The sequence below is a fragment of the Cricetulus griseus genome, assembly GCF_003668045.3.
Source record: "Cricetulus griseus strain 17A/GY chromosome 1 unlocalized genomic scaffold, alternate assembly CriGri-PICRH-1.0 chr1_0, whole genome shotgun sequence".
In the NCBI taxonomy this organism is placed as follows: Eukaryota; Metazoa; Chordata; class Mammalia; order Rodentia; family Cricetidae; genus Cricetulus; species Cricetulus griseus.
In genome coordinates this window covers 173,501,828-173,522,399 of record NW_023276806.1, presented here as the reverse complement: position 1 = coordinate 173,522,399, position 20,572 = coordinate 173,501,828, and the positions used below count along the sequence as shown (strand labels likewise).

At 42.9% G+C, this 20,572-nt stretch overlaps 1 protein-coding gene and 1 long non-coding RNA gene across 5 annotated transcripts in view; one reads left to right on the top strand and one right to left on the bottom strand.

The window, feature by feature from the left end:
- Positions 1-20,572, top strand: part of LOC107978387 (endogenous retrovirus group K member 113 Gag polyprotein) — a 39,320-nt gene that overhangs the window by 14,390 nt on the left and 4,358 nt on the right. Inside the window, exon 3 of one of the 4 annotated variants that reach the window (XM_035450553.1) lies at positions 19,467-19,551. The exons of the other annotated variants lie outside the window; for them this stretch is intronic. The gene's annotated coding sequence lies outside the window, so the exon portion shown is untranslated. The remainder of the gene's footprint in view (positions 1-19,466; positions 19,552-20,572) is intronic. 4 annotated transcript variants of the gene reach the window in all.
- Positions 6,951-7,515, bottom strand: LOC118239452. Its single transcript, XR_004771614.1, has 2 exons — positions 7,459-7,515; positions 6,951-7,345 (listed from the first exon to the last, which is right to left on the bottom strand). It is a non-coding gene; the product is annotated as an uncharacterized LOC118239452 (long non-coding RNA).

The window sequence follows — 20,572 nt, the reverse complement described above, 5'->3', positions numbered from 1 at the left end:
ATTAATAAAATTTAAATCTCCTAGAGTTATAACTACTTCAAGAAGACAGAAGACTGAGGTTTCAGCCATTACTTTCAACTGAGCCTAGAGCATCCAGGTGAAGGCCAAAGACTAATATGGAGCTACTGTATTTATTTTTGTGCTGCCAAGAAGCAAACCAGAGTTTTGCACAGGCTAGGTGTAGAATTCTACCTGAGGCCCCAGTCTGCATATGAGTGGAGTCAATGGGAGACAGATGCAGATGTGGACTCAGGAGCCTTGAGGAGGAGGAGGGAGTGAGCACAGCTGCTGCCCCCCCCCCCCCGTTACGATAAATCTTTCCTCCAAAAGCCACCAAGCCCTACTGCCACGTATGTGTGCTTTACGCCAGCAGCCCGCCCAAGTTAGGGCCCAAATTAATACACAGAAACTTGTATTAGGTACAAATGCTGCTTGGCCAATGACTAGGATTTCTCATCTGCAAGCTCAGTCTTAATTATAATAAATCTATATATTTTATAAGACTTATCTTATCGGACACATTCCATTGGTGTCCTCCCTTGCCGGTGGATCACATGGCACTACTGGAGGAGACGAAGGGGAAAGGGGGCACACTTCCTGTTTGTCCTTGCTTAAATATGAGTCTCTTTGCTATGTCACTTCCTGCCTGGATCACCACTTCTCTACTACATTTCCCAGAATCCTCTTTGACTCTTAGTCCCGTCTAACTTGCTGCCTCATTGGCCAAATAGTACTTTATTTATCATCCAGTAAGATAAACACATACACAGAAGCACTTCCCCCATCACACCCCCTCCCACCCCCATGCCATGACAGCATAAAGCAGAGGAAGTGCTCCAGTCACTTGGGAGTCATTTTGATGACAGGTTGATATACTCCAGGGCAGGACCCATGCCCAGGCCAACATGAAACAATCTCCGTGTTTTCTTCTATGTGCATTGTGTTTGTCTTGGTATTACTAGTCTTTGTTTGTTTTGACCTTTTTTTTTTTTTTTTTCATCACAGCCACACTTGCAATGACCTTGAAAGCCAGTGTCCAGTGGGAACTGGGGAGGGGATGAATATGACTTAAACACATTATATGAAATTCTCAACCAACTAATAAACAATATTTTTTAAATAGGAAACTGAAGGTTTCATTGGCTCCTTCCTCTATGGGCCTTGTCATAAATAACATGTATTGTTAAAAAAAAAAAAAAAGTCAAACCCAAACCTAGCACAGCAGGAAGCATGGCACCAGGAGGGGACAAGCATGACTGGAGGCTTCCACAAAAGTTCATCTGTAACTTGTTTTAAATTCACATTGGTCTGAGAATTTATCAGAAGCACCCTTATTTTCTAAATGATTTCTTTGTGCTTAAATATAAAAGTTCATGCTAACGTTTCAATAATACCCTAGGAAGAATTTCAATCTGCAGATTTCCAAAGTGCCTTTTAGTTTAAGGTTCCCATCCTTAGTCTGTACTTCCCATTGCTAAATTTTATGGGTTTTATTTTACTCCTTAATCCCATAATTTAACTTTGTATTTACCTTAAGTCCTGGAGTTGGAGGGAATTTTTTCGAATACAGTTAATCATCTATTTTGCTTGAGCCTCTTGTGTTTGACCGTGCATGCCTGGTGCATGCCCAGTTCTGTTAGCTCCTCAGCGCTCTAGTTTTGTAAGCTTTCAGTCAGTTGCTGCTCTCCTCTGAACACTTTCCAAGCCTCTTTTTCTCTTTATACAGTGTGGCATATAAATTGAAAAATGCAGTTTGTTCCAACTGATGCCTGTCCAATGCCAAACAAAGCAAAAATAATTACTCTGCTCCCTTTCACACATGCACTCAGTAAAACCCTGTGAAGTCTTTCCCTTCTGTCAATGCAGGGAAGTTACGTCCAGCTAACACCAAGCAGAAACACTGGATCTCACTTGGCTTTGTAGTTTTATGTACTCGTTCAGGCAACCCAGTAGCTTCTTATCCATTAAATGTTAAGATACTAGAAAGAATTTCATGTGTACACCCTTTATTTATTTATTTATTTATTTGTGGGTTTTTCTTTTTGTTTTGTTCCGTTTTCAAGACAGAGTTTCTCTGTATATTCCTGGCTGTTCTGGAACTCTTTGACCAGACTGGCTTGAAACTCACAGAGATCCCACTGCCTCTGCCTCATGAATGCTGGGATTAAAGGCATGCACCACCACTGCCCAGCTCATCACACCTTTTCAATCATGAACACCATGAACAACATATTGAACGACATTAAATATAAATTTCATGCTGGGGTCTTGAAAACAGGCTTTAATGCCCTGCAGTGCTAGGGAGACTAAGAATGCATTCATTCAGATGCAAAGATTGTCAAAGGCTGCAGACAGCCAGGCTGTCTTTGAAGAATTAGTTGAAAAGTATCATTCTAGAAGGATTGAGAGAGAAGCTGAGAACGGCCCCAACAGTTGTCTTTGTCAGGCCATGGCTCCGACTCCTGCTCTTTAGAGAGTTCTGGTATTGGCCAGTGTCTAGGCATTGGCTTCATTCTTCAGCCTACTGGAAATCTATCCACTGATAGTTTTTCAGAAACTTCTCCATCACTTAGAACCAAGAACTGTAGCAGAGGAAAGCAAAGGCTTCTGGCTCTCCCAGCCTCCCCAGAGTCCTCTGGCTTGTTAACCTTTCTTCAGTGGCATACAACAGAAGCTCAACTCAGAAGCAGAAGTCAAACACTGGCAAATGACCAAAAGCTATTGTAATAGTCATTACTTGGTCCATTACCCTTACACTGGTCACATATAATTTCTTTGGTACTCAGAAATTATTTTACATATCAATCTCAGTTCCCTCTCCCTTCCATCCTCCCATACCTGCACCGACTCCCCCCAACCCACCCTCTACCCAGTCCCCAAGGATAGTGAGGCCTTCCATGGGGATCATCAAAGTCTATCACCTCATTTGGGGAAGGGCCTAGGCCCTCTTTCGTGTACCTGGGCTGCAATGGTAACCCTCCATAGGGAATGGGCTCCCAAAGTCCATTTGTCCTCTAGGAATAAAGACTGGCTCCACTGTTAGAGGTCCCATAGACTGTCTTGGCCTCCCAGCAGGCACCCACATTCAGAGGACTTGGTTCAGTTCAATGCTGGTTCCCCAGCTTTTTGAGTAGGGTCTCTGTGCCCTCATTAGGTCAGGTCAACTGTTTCTATGGGTTTCTCCAGCATGGTCTTGGCTCCTTTGTTCATCCCTCCTCCCTCTTTACAACTGGATTCCAGGAGTATGGCTCAGTGTTTAGTTGTGGGTGGCTGCTTCTTCTTCCATCAGCTACTGAATGACAGCTCTAGGATGGCAACCAAGGTAGTCATCAATCTCATTATAGGGGAAGGGCATCAAAGACAGCCTCTCAACTACTGCCTAAATTCTTAGTTGGGGTCATCCCTGTGGATCACTGCTCATTTCCCTAGTGCCAGACCTCACTCTAAACCTATACTGGCTCCCTCTATCAAGGTATCTCCTTTCTTGCTCTCCTCTATTCCTCCCCTGTCTCAGTCTTCCTGATCCCTCTTGTTCTCCTCTCCCCTCCTCTTCTCCCCTTCTCTTTTTCCTACCTCTCTCCTCTCTCCCCCCATGCTGCCAGTTTGCTTATCCCTTTCCCCTTCTTGGGCTCATTGTTTCCTAGTTTCTCTGGTGGTGTGGATTGTAGGCTGATATCCTACAATCTATGTCTTGTTGGGAGCCATACAGCTTGGCATGAACCTTTAGGCCAAACTTGGCAAGCCACACAATTATTGAACTGTCTTTTGATTATAAATGGCTTCTAGAAGCATGAGCACCCAGAAGGAACAACATGACCCAGACATCAATCCTTTGTTCCAACCACAAGCCCACTTACCTAAGCAACCCTCCTGTGTCCCACCATTCACCTAGGTAACCCTCCCTCTCCCCACCACCCATGACTTTTTACCCTGCCAACATCCTCTTTCTATAGTTTTCTAACATCCTGCATGAACTAACACCTGGCTCTTGGCCTCTTCTCCCCCTCCCCTTTACCCCATACTACTGACAATATAAACTAGACTGGAAAAAATAAAATTTGCCACTTGATCAGAATCCTGTCTTGTGGTTCTTGAGATTCTCTCGAGTCTCTTGTACCCATTCCCCTCCTTGGACTTCTTGCTCTAGGTTGCTGTCCTGCAGGTCAGGACAACTACAATGCCTAATATCCATATATGAGTGAGTGCATACCATGCTTGTCTTTCTGTGATTGGGTTACCTCACTCAGGATAGTTTCTTCCAGTTCCATCCATTTGCCTTCAAATTTCAAGAATCTGTTGTTTTTTTTTGTTTGTTTTGTTTTTCTTTCACTGAGTAATACTCCATTGTGTAAACGTACCACATTTTTCTCCATCCATTCTTCGGTTGAGGGGCCTCTAGGTTACTTCCAGGTTCTGGCTATAACAAACAACGCTGCTATGAAAATAGTTGAACAGATATCCTTGTTGTATGAATGTGCTTCTTTTGGGTATATGCCCAAGAGAGGAATGGCTGGATCTTGTGGTAGACTGATTACCATTTTCCTGAGAAACCGCCATACTGATTTCCAAAGTGGCTGTACAAATTGGCACTCTCACCAGCAATGGAGGAGTGTTCCTCTTTCTCCACATCCTCTCCAGCATAGACTGTCATTGGTGTTTTTGATTTTAGCCATTCTGACCAGTGTGAGATGGTATCTCAGAATTGTTTTGAGTTGCATTTCCCTGATGAAGAGGGAATCTTAATTGAGAAAATGTCTTCATAAGGTTGGCCCGTGGTCAAGTCTGTGGGGTATTATCTTGTTTATTGACTGAGGCAGGTTGGGCCAGTCCATGATGAGTGGTACCACCCCTGCCTGAGCATGTAGTCCTGTGTGGTGTAAAAAGGGAACTGAACAAACCAGAAGGATGCAAGCCAGTTCATAGCCCTTCCATGGTCTCTGCATCAGGTCCTGCCTTATGTCTGCCCTGCCTCCCCTCAGTGATGAACTGTGTTGTATAAGCTGAATGAAACACCTTTTTCCCTACATTGTTTATGATCATGGTGTTTATCATAGCAATAAAAAACAACTAAGACAGGTGGTGGTGGTGCAGGCCTTTTATTCCAGCACTCGGGAGGCAGAAGCGGATCTCTTCGAGTTTGAGGCCAGCCTGATTTACAAAGCGACACATAGAAACCCTGTCTCGAAACCCCCCCCCAAAAAAAAGGAGGAAGCAAGAAAGCCTGAGACATGGCAGAAGTGTTTAGCATCAGTGCTCAGGGGTAAGGATAGGGCAGAGGCAGGCGGATGTCCTTGAGTTTGAGGGCAGCCCGGTCTACACAAAGTTCCAAGCCAGCCAGGGCTGCATAGTGAGATCCTGTCTCAAAAACAACAAAGACTTTCTCTACTCTGTCTCTGGATCTCCACATGGACAGGCTGCCATGATAACATATAATAGGTGAACATATAAATCTGAAATTATAATATGAAAAATGATTTCATTCTTTTTTGGAAATTAAAAAAATTACATAAAAACCTGTCCTAATGAGGGATGGCTGACCTTTCAGAGGACTCACTTTTGGTTCTCAGCACCCATATGCAGCTCAGAAATGTCTGTAACTCCAGTCCCAGGAGACCTGACGCCCCCTAATGGCCTCCTAGGTACCAGGCACACATGTAGCATACATGCATATATGTAGGCTAAAACACTAAAACATAAAATAAGAATAACAAGTCTTTTTTTTTTCTTTTAAAGCTAGACACAAATACAGTTCCCTTTTCTCCTCCAAAGATTTATTTACTAATGTATTTTATGTACATGAGCATTCTGTCTTCATGCACATTAGAAGAGGGCACCAGATCTCATGACAGATGGTTGTGAGCCACCATGTGGTTGCTGGGAATTGAACTCAGAACCACTGGAAGAGCAGTCGGTGCTCTTAACCTCTGAGCCACCTCTCCAGCCCAGAAATACGCCAGTCTTAAAAAAAAAAAAAAAAAAAATGGAAACCTTTCCTCGTAGCCATTCGCAGCGTGTTCAGCTTGGGGACATCAGCTGAGTGTGGAAATGACCAAGCCAAAAGTGACTGAAGACCGCAGCCCACTCAAAGTCCTCAAGTGTTCGCAGTCCTTGGAGTCTGGAAAGGGGCAGCAGAAAGGGCGTGCTCCGGAGGCTCTTGCTCCCATTCATTCGGATGTCCCGCCCATCTAGAAAGGCAGACTCTCCCTGGGAAGCACTTGGACATTGCCTGCAAAGAACTGAAAAGCACCCCTGGCTGACTCAAGAGACCCGAACTGGCAGGCTTTCCTGCTACGCTTGTTGGAGGTGGATGGTGCTTTCATGGAGCCCCAGGTCCAGCACGACCGCTTTGCTCTTGCTCTCACTACACAGTTAAGGCTCCCCCTACTCCTTTAATACTACTGGGTCTGAACCCAGAGCATCGAGCATGTAAAAAGCAGACTCTACCGCCAAGCCCCAGCCCCAGCCCCAGCCCCAGCCAAGTTATTTTACTAAAAAGAGAGGGCGGGAGACTAGGACAAAAACAGAAAGGAGAACTTCCTACTAGAATCCTGAAGGTTTCTTCTTGCACATGGAAAAGAGAGTTAACGACTTATATTACAGTACCATTTTTTAAATTTAATGCTATCATATTATGTAGCTATTTTCAGCCCTACCTTTGAAAATTTTCAGATTTTCAAAGCTGTTTATTTGCTTAACTTTGATTGGCAGCGACATTACATGCGTGGTGGCTCTATTTTAATCCGCTCACTAGTTTGCTAATGATGTCCTGAGCTGGACGGGGCTCTGGGTAAGCGCTGGGGACAGTCAGTGGTAAACTGGTCCCCATGTTCACAGAAAGCAGCAGGCAAGTTAACAAACACGGGTGCTGTACACACTGCCCAGAATGGAACATTTGTATATGGGGGTGCTAGTCCCATTTCTGGCAAAGCAAACAACCCCCGAACCCGGTCTCATAAAACATGAAACATTTAATGTATGTTAAGAGCTAATTTCCATAAATATAATCCCCTGAGTTAATTGAGATTTCTGATCCAAATAATTAGAATTTGTGACGGCGAGAATCGTTTGATGCCAGTGTTGTGGGTTCTATAATTAACTGAGAAGATGGAGAGGAGGCGAGGGCATCTGTGAAGAGCAGTTCCCACTCCCAAGAGAAGGAAAGGGTTTACTCTGAAACCAGATACAAATGACCATGGCCCAGGAAGACAAACTGAAGTTATGTTTTGTGTCTGTGTCAGTGTGCCTGAGTGTACATAGGTGCACCACATGTGCACAATACTTGCAGATGAAGAGGCATCAGGGCACTGGAACCGGAGTTAGGAATGTCTGTGAGTCTATAAACAGACTGAGAAAGAAAACCACATGATCATCTCACTAGATGCTGAAAAAGCCTTTGACAAAATCCACCACCCCTTCATGATAAAGGTCTTGGAGAGATCAGGGATAACAGGAACTTACCTAAACATGATAAAAGCAATATACAGCAAGCCAACAGCCAACATCAAATTAAATAGAGAAACTCAAAGCGATTCCTCTAAAATCAGGAACAAGACAAGGCTGTCCACTCTCTCTTCCTATCTCTTCAGTATTGTCCTTGAAGTTATAGCTAGAGCAATAAGACAACAAAAGGAGATCAAGGAGCTATAAATTGGGAAGGAAGAAGTCAAACTTTCACTATTTGCAGATAGATGATATGATAGTTTACATAAGTGACCCGGAAAAACTCTACAGGGAACTCCTACAGCTGATAAACACCTTCAGTAAAGTGGCAGGATACAAGATTAACTAAAAAGAAAAAAGAAAAAATCAGTACCCCTACTATACACAGAAGATAAATGGGCTGAGAAAGACATCAGAGAAATATCACCCTTTACAATAGCCACAAACAACATAAAATATCTTGGGGTAACACTAACCAAACAAGTGAAAGACCTGCATAGCAAGAACTTTGAGTCTTTAAGGAAAGAAATGAAAGAAGATACCAGAAAATGGAAAGATCTCCCATGCTCTTGGATAGGTAGGATCAATGTAGTAAAAATAGCAATCTTGCCAAAAGCAGTCTACAGAGTCAATGCAATCCCCATCAAAATCCAAATACAATTCTTCACTGACCTTGAAAGAACAATTCTCAACTTTATATGGAAAAAACAAAAGACCCAGGATAGCCAAAACAACCCTGTACAATAGAGGAACTTCTGGAGGCATCACCATCGCTGACTTGAAGCTATACTATAGAGCTATAGTCCTGAAAACAGCTTGGTAATGACACAAAAACAGACAGGTGGACCAATAGAATCGAATTGAAGACCCTGATATCAACCCACATACCTACGAACACCCGATTTTTTACAAAGAAGCTAAAATTATACAATGGAAAAAAGAAAGCATCTTCAACAAATGGTGCTGTCATAACTGGATGCTGGCATGTAGAAGCCTGCAGATAGATCCATATCTATCACCAATGTACAAAACTTAATTCCAAATGGATCAAAGACCTCAACATAAATCCAGCCACTGAACCTCTTAGAAGAGAAAGTAGGTGGTACCCTTGAATGAATTGGTACAGGACACTGCTTCCTGAACATGACACTAGTAGCACAGACACTGAGATTGACAATTAATAAATGGGACCTCCTGAAACTGAGAAGCTTCTGTAAGGCAAAGAACACTGTCAACAAGACAAAACAGCAGCCCACAGACTGGGAAAAGATATTCACCAAACCCACATCTGACAGATGGCTGATTTCCAAATATACAAAGATCTCAAGAAGCTAGTCACCAAAACAAATAATCCAATCAAAAAGTGGGGTACAGAACTAAATAGAGAATTCTCAATACAGTAATCTATAATGGCTGAAAGACACTTGAGAAAGTGCTCAACATCCTTCGCCATGAGGGGAATGAAAATCAAAACAACTCTGAGATACCATCTTACACCAGCAAGAATGGCTAAAATCAAAAACACCAATGACAGTTTATGCTGGAGAGGATGTGGAGAACTCTTCCACTGCTGATGGGAGTCCAAACTTGTACAGCCCTTTGGAAATCAGTATGGAGATTCCTCAGGAAAATGGGAATCAGTCTACCACAAGATCCAGCAATTCCACTCTTAGGCATATACCCAAAAGATGCACATTCATACAACAAGGATATCTGTTCAACCATGTTCATAGCAGCATTATTTGTAATATCCAGAACATGGAAGCAACCTAGATGCCCCTCAGCTGAAGAATGGATCGAGAAAATGTGGTAGATTTACACAATGGAGTACTACTCAGCAGAAAAAAGCAATGGAATCTTAAAATTCGAAGACAAATGGACAGAACTAGAAGACACCATCCTGAGTGAGGTAACCCAGTCACAAAAAGACAAACATGTTATGTACTCACTCATATATGGATTTTAGACATAGAGCAAAGGATTACCAGCCTACAATCCACACTGCCAGAGAAGCTAAGAAACAAGGAGGACCCCAAGAAAGACATACATGGTCCCCAGAGAAGAGGAAAGGGACAAGATCTCCTTAGCTAATTAGGAGCATGGGGAGAGGAGAGGGAGTTAGGAGAAAAAGAAGGGGAGAAGAGGAGGGGAGAGGAGGACATGAGAGAGCAGGGAGATCGAGTCAGGAGAATAGAGGAGAGCAAGGTAAGAGATACCATAATGGAGGGAGCCATTATAGGTTTAAAGAGAAATCTGGCACTAGGGAAATGTCCAGAGATCTACAAGGTTGGCACCAACTAACAATCTAAGCAATAGTGGAGAGGCTACCTTAAATGCCCTTCCCCAATAATGAAATTGATGACTACCTTATATGCCATCCTAGAGCCTTCATCCAGTAGCTGATGGAAGCAGAAGCAAACACCCACAGCTAAACACTGAACTGAACTCCTGGAATACAGTTACAAAGACGGAGGAGTGATGAGCAAACAGGTCAAAACCAGGCTGGAGAAACCTACAGAAACAGCTAACCTGAACAAGGGGGAGCTCATGGACCCCAGACTGATAGCTGAGAAACCAGCATAAGACTGTTGCAGACCCCCTGAATGAGGATGTCAGTTTGGAGGTCTGGTTAATCTATGGGGTTTCTGTAGTGGATCAGTATTTATCCCTAGTACACAAATGGACTTTGGGAGCCCACTCAACATAGAATGATCCTCTCTCAGCCTAGACACACAGGGGAGGGTCTAGGCCCTGCTCCAAATGACTTGACAGACTTTGAAATCTCCCATGGAAGGCCTCACCCTCCATGGGGAGTAAAAAGGGGATGGGATGGGGGTTCGTGGGGGGCAGGGGAGGAGGGGCAGGAGAGGGAACTGGGGATTGACATGTAAAAGAAGCTTGTTTCTAATTTAAATTTAAAAAAGAAAAAATAGGAATGTCTGTGAGTTACCATGTGGGTGCTGGGAACTGAACTGGGGTCCTCTGCAAGAGCAGACCATTCCTACCCACGGTCTTCTCTCCAGCCCCCCAAAATCCTATGTTTTGATGCAGTAACAATTTTATAGTAGCAGCAAAAGAGGTCATATATGAAATGTTTTCAAGAACATTGATGGGGAAATTAGGAGGTGGGTCAAATCAGCCAAGCCACCTCTGCTGTTGCCAGGAGACACTGGCAGATGACACTCTAGCTTCTGGCTTGGGGGAGTTAACAGGAAGTGAGGTCATACACAGGTGGGCAGTAAGAGGCTGTTCAGAGGCTGAAGATGGCCTCAGAGAACTGACTCTGAGTTTGGAACACTCCAACCTCTCCACAGACATTCTAGTCAGTCAGCTTGTGGGCCTTGTAGAATGTTCAGTGCTGATGCACCTCTTCTTGGGGACCTCAGCACCGGTGTGTGTGTGTGTGTGTGTGTGTGTGTATGTGTGTGTGTTTATGAGTGTGTGTGTTTGTGTATGTGTGTGTGTGTGTGTGTGTGTGTTTATGAGTGTGTGTGTATGTGTATGTATGTGTGTGTATGTGTGTGTGTTTATGAGTTTGTGTGTATGTGTATGTATGTATGTGTGTGTGTGTGTGTATGTGTGTGTGTGTTTATGAGTGTGTTTGTATGTATGTGTGTGTGTATGTGTGTGTGTTTATGTGTGTGTGTGTGTGTGTGTGTGGAGATCAAGAGCTGCTGTCATGGTCCTGACACACCATCACTCTCACTAATGACTCATGAACTACAGACAGCTCCTTTTTCAGAGTGTCCACACCACCAGGGACTTCCTAACACATTTTATGGCCTTTGGACGCCCCCCAGTGGCCAAACACTCCCTGAAAACAGTCTCGTGATGCTGTTTGCAACTTCTTTTGAACCAACCACCTCCTCCTGCCAACACCTGGATTAAAGGATAAAGAGAGGAATGCCTAAGTGTTTAGACGTGACAAGGCAAATGCAACCGTTGCCAATTGTAGAATTCGGGGACTGATATACGGGTTGCTGTATGACTCAGCGTTTGTATTTTTGAACATCTATATATTAAATGCTGAACACAAAGACCTGCTGGCTTGAGAATGGTGGCACACCTGTACTTGGGTGGCAGAGGCAGGCAGATCTCAGTGAGTTTGAGGCCAGCCTGGTCTACAGAGTGAGTTCCAGGACAGCCAGGGCTGCACAGAAAAGCCCTGTCTCATGAAACCAAAAAGGGGGAAAAAAAGATAATATTTAAAATATCACATGATGAAATTATCTTAATAAACATGGAATTAGCCAGACTGTGGCGATGCATGCCTTTAATCCCAGAACTCAGGAGGCAGAGGTAGGTGGATTTCTGTGAGGCCAGCCTGGTCTACAGGTGAGTTTCAGGACTTCCAGGACTGTTATAAAGAGAAAATTTGTCTTGGAAAACCAAAAAGCAATAGCCACAAGAAAATGGAATCCTTTTTAAGTGTTTGAAAAGAAAAACACTCCTATGTGAAGAGCTGGAGTCAGGCTCTGCCCTGCCATCTCGTGTAACATTGGTTATTTCCGAATGTGCCCTGAGATTTTTTTTTTTTTTGAGTTAAAAGTTTATTTTTGGAAAAGTGTCAATAGACTTTTAAAGAATCAAGTGTTTGGGAAAGTTCACAAAATTTAAATATCGTTTATGTTTTACTGTCCTAATTTTTAGCACACAAAAAACAAAATAATGTAAATCCATTTCCCAAGAATTGGCAAAAGTATTGTTTTTTCTTCTATGTAGACACATATATAGAAATTAAGCTTCAAAATAATATTCCATATGTTCCTACTCAGTAAAGATCTATACATGAAGAAAAAATGACATTTATCTTCATATCAAACCCATTACTATCTTATCCTTCATGGTAAAATTACAGAGTTGGATGTCTCTAAATAAGTTCCTCAGTTCCTGGATATCTCAGGAGAGGTCTATGTACTACTACTGGAAAAGTGCCCTGAGATTTCTACGAAGCCTTTAAACTGCATGGCAGGGATAGGGTGCAACCCTGCACCTGGATGCAGGAGTGAACAGGAGCCATCCATCTGGCACACCCAGGTGGAACAGGCACATTAGTTCCTGGGGGTAAAAAGGGTCTCCATATACATTATCAGGGAATTCAGACTGTAGGGACACCGGGGCATTAAGTTTTTCAGATAAAGCACACCCAAGAATTTACCAGGCACAGTAGACCTGAGTCCCATAAAGAGGACAGATACCCAGTGGGCTGGTGAGATGGCTTGATGGGGGAAGTCCTTCTGTGTATATGATTGTCTTATTGGTTGATAAATAAAGTACTGTTGGCCAATAGGAAAACAAGATAGGTGGGACTAGGAGTCAAGGAGGATTCTGGGAAAGGTAGGAGAAAGTACAGAGTCACCATGTGAGCCAGGGTCAGCCTGGGCTACTGAGTGAGACCCTGTCTCAAAGAAACAAAATAGGGGTTGAATAGATAGCTAAGTGGTTAAAAGCACTGGCTGCTCTTCCAGAGGACCTGGGTTTAATTCCCAGAACCCACATGGCAGGCAGCTCACACCTGTCTGTGATCCCAGTCCTAGGGGATCCATCCTCTGGGTGCCCAGCATTGCCACTTTCAGGGGATATTAGCAACAGCTATTGGTCATTTGCATACTTGCAAATGTAAGTACATGGCAAGCAGGTTAGAGCATAACTTAAGAAATGGCGTTCATATTCAAAACACATCTATCCTATGTAAGTAGCATAAAAGGCAAGGGTGCCTATGGGGTGGATTCGTGCTGGCATGCCTGATAAAGCCTCTGTATCTCTCCGTCTGTGAGAATGAAAGTGTGAGCAATTTATGAGCTGTTTGCTCTAAAATTGGAGAATAAAGGGTACAAAATTGAATTTAAATTATACCTCATTATTTAAAAAACTTTGCAGAGTCTGATCTTTCTTCCTTTTTTTCTTTTCTTTTCTTTTTTTTGAAACAAGGTCTCTCTACATGACAGTCCTTGCTGTTCTGGAATTCATTACATAGGACAGGCTGACCTCGAACTCACAGAGATCCTCCTGCCTCTGCCTCCGAAGCACTGGTAGAATCTGATCTTTTAATAATTTAAAATACAAACAAAAAAAAAGTTCATCAGGTAAGAGAAAGAAAGACAGTGTCTCAGACCGGAAGAGCAGAAGCCCAGGCACCTGCATTTGTGGACAATGTGTTCCTGTCAGTCAAGATCCTTGGGGTTCTAATGGGAAGAGTTTAGCGGGAGAGTGTTTGCCTAGCAGGTGTAACGCCCTGGGTTCAAACAACCAACCAACTGAACAAGAGCAGTAATGAAAAACAAAACCCAAAACAAGATACAAATCAATATACAAAAATCATTACTTTTCTATACACAAAAATTAACATGCTGAGATAGAAATGACAAGAATTCCCACTCAAAATAGCCCCCAAACACACACACACACACACACACACACACACACACACACACACACACACACCACAAAACAAAAACACCCCCTCATAAAAAGCAAGCAAACAACTAATCAACCAACCAACAAAACAAAAACCCTGGAAATAAACTTATCAAGGAGGTGAAAAAGCTTTACCATAAAAGCCTGAAAACATGGAAGCAAGAAATCTAAAACATCTCATGCTCATGGAGTAGCAGAATTAATACGGTGAATATTAAAAGCCTTCTTCTCTAACCCGGGACCACCTGTCTAGGGGTGGCACCACGCCCAGCAATCTGGGCCCTTCACACCAACCACCAATAAAGACTTGCCTTTTCTCAAAGGAAGTTCTCTCTCAGATGACTACAGCTTGTGTCAAGTTGACAGAAACCAACTGGAGTAGTGCCAAACTTGCACTGGAGAACAAGGCAGTCTGTTAAAACACCGAGAAAACCACATATTCACATGCAGAAGAAAGATGAGATCCCCGTCTCTCATCCTATAAAAACTCATCTCAAAATGTGTCAATGATGGCCAGGTGGTGGCGGCACATGCCTTTAATCCAAGCTCTCAAGGGGCAGGGACAGGTGGATCTCTGAGTTTGAGGCCAGCCTGGTCTGTAGAGTGAGCCAGGGCTACACAGAGAAACTCTGTCTTAAAAAAAACAAAAACAAAAACATATAAAGTGTCAAAGACCTTCAGTGTAAGCTCTGAAACTCTATGGAAAATAAAGAACTTAAAAACTTAAACAACCAAAGAATAAAAAAGAACCAACTGTGGAATCAGCCTAGATCCTCAAACAACAAACACACAAATGCAGATAAAACATGAAACTACGCCATGTTCGACAAAATGGCTGGAACTAGAGATAATTGGCAAAATGATCACCTTTTCTCTACATGTGGCATCTAGACTAAAAAAAGCCTGAAAGTAGAAGGCAGTGATTTGTGAAGGGACCAGTGAGAAAAAGGACAGGAGGTGATGGATATGGATGACAGAAGTAGCTTGTGTACGTGACAAAGATGTCATAATGAAACCCTTTATTGGAAAAATGCATAATCATTTTTTTAAAGCAGTATGTAGGGACTGGAGAGATGTCTCAGTGTCTAAGAACACTTGCTGTTCTTGTAGGGAACCTAGGTTAGGTTCCCAGGACCCATATTGTGACTCACAACCATCCATAACCCCAATTCCAGACCCAATGCCTGGGGCAGCAGGCATGAGCTCACACAGTGCAGGCAAAACAAGTGTATCTTACTTTATGTGTAAGTACTTACACATATCTTACTTACACATAAAGTAAGATAAACAAGTCTTTTTAAAAAAACAGAATTTTAACCTTTATTTTGAAGATTTATTTATTTAGTCATTATCTATGCAGTGTTCTGCCTGCATGTATGTCTGCATACCAGAAGAGGGCACCAGATCTCATTGCAGATGGTGGTGAGCCACCATGTGGTTGCTGGGAATTGAACTCAGGACCTCTGGAAGAGCAGCTAGTGCTCTTAACCTCTGAGCCATCTCTCCAGACCAATAAACAAATCTTTTAAACCAAAATTATTTCAGGGGTCAAATACCAAATATGTATTCAACAAAATATTGTAATTTGATAATATTTTGTCAAATATAATTTAGGTATTATATTCTACAGTGAAATTCCTCTCAACCACGTGGGTTGTTATGGTGTGGTGGCTCACACCTGCTTTCCTAGCGCCTGGGCAACTGAGGCGGACCTGAGACCCTGAAGCCAGTCCAGGCTACATATGGCCCCATCTCAAATAAAACCAACTTCAGATCTTCTGGTTGCCAAATGCATTAATTCATTTTATTGTTTCCCTTCATAGTAAGCACAAAAGTGTTGTCAGATGTTCTCCGTATGCTGTGAATATATGTTTGTCTTATTGGTTGATGAATAAAGCTGTTGTAGTGCCAGGGCATCACCACTGGTACGCCTAGGCCATGTGGTGATACAAAGATGAATAGAAATAGGTTAGTAATTAAGAGAGAGTAAAAAGAGCAAAAAGCCTAAGCCACTGGCTAAATGATTGTGACACATATTAAGCCTCAGAGTGGTTATTTCTGCTAATTTGTGTCTTTTTATAGGGGAGTTAAGACCATTAATGTTGATGGATATTAATGACCATTGATTATTGTTCATTCTTGTTTGTTTTTGATTTGGTGACGGTGGCAAGATCATGTGTGGAATTCTATCCCTTTTTTCTTTTGACTGTTGGTAAGTTGGGATTATCTATTGCCTATGTTTTTCTGGTTGTAGTTAACTTCCCTGGGTTGCAGTTTACCTTCCAGTACTTTCTGTAGGGCTGGATTGGTGGATATGTATTATTTGAATCTGGTTTTGTCATGGAATATCTTGTTTTCTCCATCTATAATGATTGAAAGCTTTGCTGGGTATAGTAGTCTGGGCTGGCATCCATGGTCTCTTAGTGTAGGTAGAATATCGATCCAGGACCTTCTGGCTTTCAGAGTTTCCAAGGAAAAGTCAGGTGTGATTCTGATAGGTTTGCCCTTATAGGTTACTTGACCTTTTTCCCTTGCTGCACTTAATATTTTCTCTTTGTTGTATATGCTTGGTGTTTTGATTATTATGTGGCAGGTGACCTTTTTTTTTTTTTTGGTTCAGTCTATTTGGTGTTCTGTAGGCTTCTTGTATTTTCATTGGTATGCCTTTCTTTAGGTTGGGAAAGTTTTCTTCTATGATTTTGTTGAATATGTTTTCTGTGCCTTTGAGTTGGATTTCTTCACCTTCTTCTATACTTATTATTCTTAGGTTTGGTCTCTTCACGGTATCCCATATTTCCTGGATATTTTGTGTTAGGGATTTGTTGGACTTAAAATTTTCTTTGGTTGATGAAATCTATTTCCGCTAGTGTGTCTTCAACTCCTGAGATTCTCTCTTCCATCTCTTGTATTCTATTGGTTATGCTTACATCTGCAGTTCCTATTCGTTTACCCAGCTTTTTTATTTCCAGTATTCCCTCAGATTGTCCTTTCTTTATTGTCTCTATTTCAATTTTTCTTAAATTTATTTATTAGTTCTAGTTAGGGAACAAGCTTGCTTCACATGTAAGTCCCTTCTCCTTCTCCCTCCCCTTACCCCCATCCTTCCTCCCCCACCCCCAGCCTACCCCCCAACCCATCCACCCACCACTCCCCAGGCAGGGTAGGGCCCTCAATGGGGGCTCTGCAAAGTCCACCAAATCTTCCTGTGTCTGTTTCAGTTTTTATGTCTTGAACTATTTCTTGTATTTTTTGGTTTGTTTTGTCTTCAATTTCTTTAAGGGATTTTCTCATATCCTCTTTGAGGTCCTCTATCATTTTCCTGAAGATGTTTTTAAGGTCATTCTCTTCTGGTTCATCTGCATCATAATGTTGAGGTCTTACTGGTGTATGGTTCCTAGTCTCTGGTGGTGTCATATTGGGTTTTCTGTTGTTGGATGTGCTTTTACCTTGTCCTCTTCTCATCCTTTCTTCTGGTGGATGTAGCAAGTGTTTCTTGTTCTCCTGGTGGGTGTGGGACCACGTTTTGCTTCTGGTAGATGCAAACAGATCCAATACTCTGATGTCGGTCCTCTTCTCGTGGATGGAGGTGTCACTGTTACCCGGGTGTTCGGGTTGCTGGGTCCCGCTGGGACGGCAGTTGGAGGCAGAGCTGTCACCGGGCCTTGGGGTGTCAGATCCCGCTGCTGAACTCTGTATGGCACACAGGTCGCTTGCTTAGATGACTCTGAGCAGTGATGACGAGCAAGAGCCAGAAACAGCCCCTGGCCTACCTGGGCAGGCGGATGGAGGCCGGGCTGCCTCTGGGTGTTTGGTGTTGGGAACCCACCGCCGCCGAACTGGGTCCGGAACACAGGTCGCTTGCTTCAGATCTAATTTTCACTTTCAACTGAGGCCTTTTATCATTAATAGACGTTTGTCAAAATATGCGTTTCTCATTTTGTCTAGTCACATTTGATTCTTCATCACTATTCAAACTACCATCTAGAGCGGTATCATTTTTCACAATAGGCAAAGAACTATCTAATTCCTCCCGTGAGAGATTGTCTTCAAATGCTACTGGGATCGACTGCACCTTTCTCAATGTGGGGGTCTTCTTGAGGCCCCCCCTTCGGGGTTTTCCAACCTTAACGGATTTCCTTGCATGTCCCTGGTCAATCTACATTCATTGGTCCAGTGTCTGCCCTTACCACATCTTCTACACAATCCAGAAGGCAGTGGCCTTCTGTATGAGGCATTGTTTGAATTCTTTGGCTACAATTTCTCTTACTATGTCTCATTCTATCACAGCTGAAACATCTAGGTTCCTGGCGCCTTTGTGGTCTCCTGGGGAAGGCTCTTCCTACCCAAGGTTCTGGTTCATAGTAGTAATAACCTCTAGCATCTTGGTACCTATGTTGACCTCTGTAAGGTGCTTCTCCTTCCCAAGCCCTTGTGTCCTCACCTCTAGAACTTTTAATCTCCTGTTGCCTTTTTAAACCTTTCAAGATGGCTTCTCCTTCCCAAGCTCCAGTATCTTGTGCATTATAGTCAATGTTGGCTGCACACAAAACCCATTTTTCTAGTGGAGCTGATTTGATCTTTAAAGGCAAAAGTATTCTTTTGCATATTTGGTTTGCATTCTCATAAGCTATTGTATATATAATTGATTGTCTTGTTTCCGGATCTGTTACCTGTAATTCTATAGTTAACCTTTGTAAGAAGTCCTGGAACTGTTCTGTTCTGTTCTTATCTAAGCTTTTAGGCAGCGGGAACGCGCTTTTGTGGCACAGTGGGTCGGCTGTGAGCCGGGAGCACCTATGGAGAGAGGGCGCTTTCCTGGCCTAGGCCACAGTCCTGATGGGACCCGCAGGCTGTCCCAAATGGGGCCTAGGTTTACAAGATTCCACTCCTTACCACCAGATAATGTGGGAAATTACCAATACCGAGCCAGGTAGAAATACAAGGGATTTTAACAGGGAAAAAGCCTTACTTACAGAGTGATCTAGCCAGCCAGCAGGCAGCATTCTGTACAGCAAGCTGAAAGTGAAAACGAAACCAGAACCCCACCACCTGAACACCTCTCACTCTACCTCACCCTGACCACACCCTCGCAGGCGTGGTCAGGCACACCTGTATCCAGCCCATAAGCAGGCGTGGCTACAGCATCCCCTACAGGAGGTTGAGATGGTTCCAGCTATGACCATGAAGCTCAAAGCGTGCTGGGGCTTATTATCTATCCCCAGCCGGGATTATAGCAATAAACTCTGACACCCAACCTAAGCTACATTTTAATAAACAGAGATGGAAGTTTCCATGTAAAGACAAAAAATTCACTGGTTAGCAGTGGAGAGCTGGTCCAAGAGTACCATCATCAGTCTGGGCAACATTATCAATACCCAAGTTCAAAACCAAAGTTCATTTAGATATTAAATAGTTCACTTGTTCTCAGTACCTTTGGGTACAGTTTTATTCATGTCTATGCTCATGTTCTTAACCTGATCTCCAGTGTAGTTTTGGAAGGTTTTTTCAGTCTTTATTTCTACCTTTGGACTGGGCATGACTACTTGGATGGCAGATGTATCATTTATCTAAAATTAAACATACTCAAAACTGCCATTTTCCTTTTCAAGCAGGAACCCTGGAAACCAAGACCACCCTTCCTCATGTGCATCTAATTATCCGAAGAGAAGGGGAAAGTTGCGTTTCCTACCCAAAGTAAGAACTTAGAATATAAAAGACAAACTGGCACACAGTAAACCAGAGTTTAATACTCAGGTACTTTAAGGGACCCCAGTGGTTTAGAACATGTACCCTACGAGGCTGTTCCACTAAATCACTTAATTAGTGACAGAATAGACTTCAGCAATGACACAGAACTTGTGTTTTATTATAAGCTTTGTGCTCATTAATATATGAATAAAATGGGCAAAATGTGAAAAATATTTAGAAAAAAAAGTGGCTCCCTATAGTGCTAAGCCAGTGGCTACTATGAAAGGAGAAAGTTAAAAATGCAAGACATTGAGTGGGATGGTTGTGGCGCATGCCATTAATCCCAGCACTAGGGAGGCAGAGGTTGGTGGATCTCAGTGAGTTCGAGGCCAGCCTGGTCTACAAAGTGAGTATCTGGACAGCCAGGACTACACAGAGAAACCCTGTCTCAAAAAACAAAGGCATTTCCCTACGTGGCTGTAACCTTACAGCCCCATCAATGTATTTAGTAAATACGGTAACCTATGACTTGCTTTTGTTCTGTGACTACAAATGTTCACTTCACAGTGGATGATATTCAGGGAAACCTGAATCTGTGTTCCTGGGCCATGGTAAGTCACATCTGACTCAGAATAAACCATTTATTTTCTCTGGAGCAAGAGAGGTGTTTTCCTATGACAGGCTCCTTTTGGCAGTGCTGTAGTCCAACCTGAGGCCTTCTTTGTACCAAACTACTATAAGCTGTAGACAGTCCCAGGTTAAAAAAAAGCTGATGTGCATTTGTAGACATATATCATATCTCTTAAACTTAAAATGTGTACACACGTTGTGGTCATCTGAATGAGAATGGCCCCCATAGGCTCATGTTTGAAATCTTGGTCTCTAAATTAGGCCCAGTGTCTCTCTCTCTGCCTGCTGCCTGTGGCTCAGGATGTAAAGCTCTCAGCTACTGCTACAGTGCCATCCCTGTCTGCTTCATGCCATGGTAACAGACTAAACTCTCTGAAACTATAAGCATGCCCCCAAT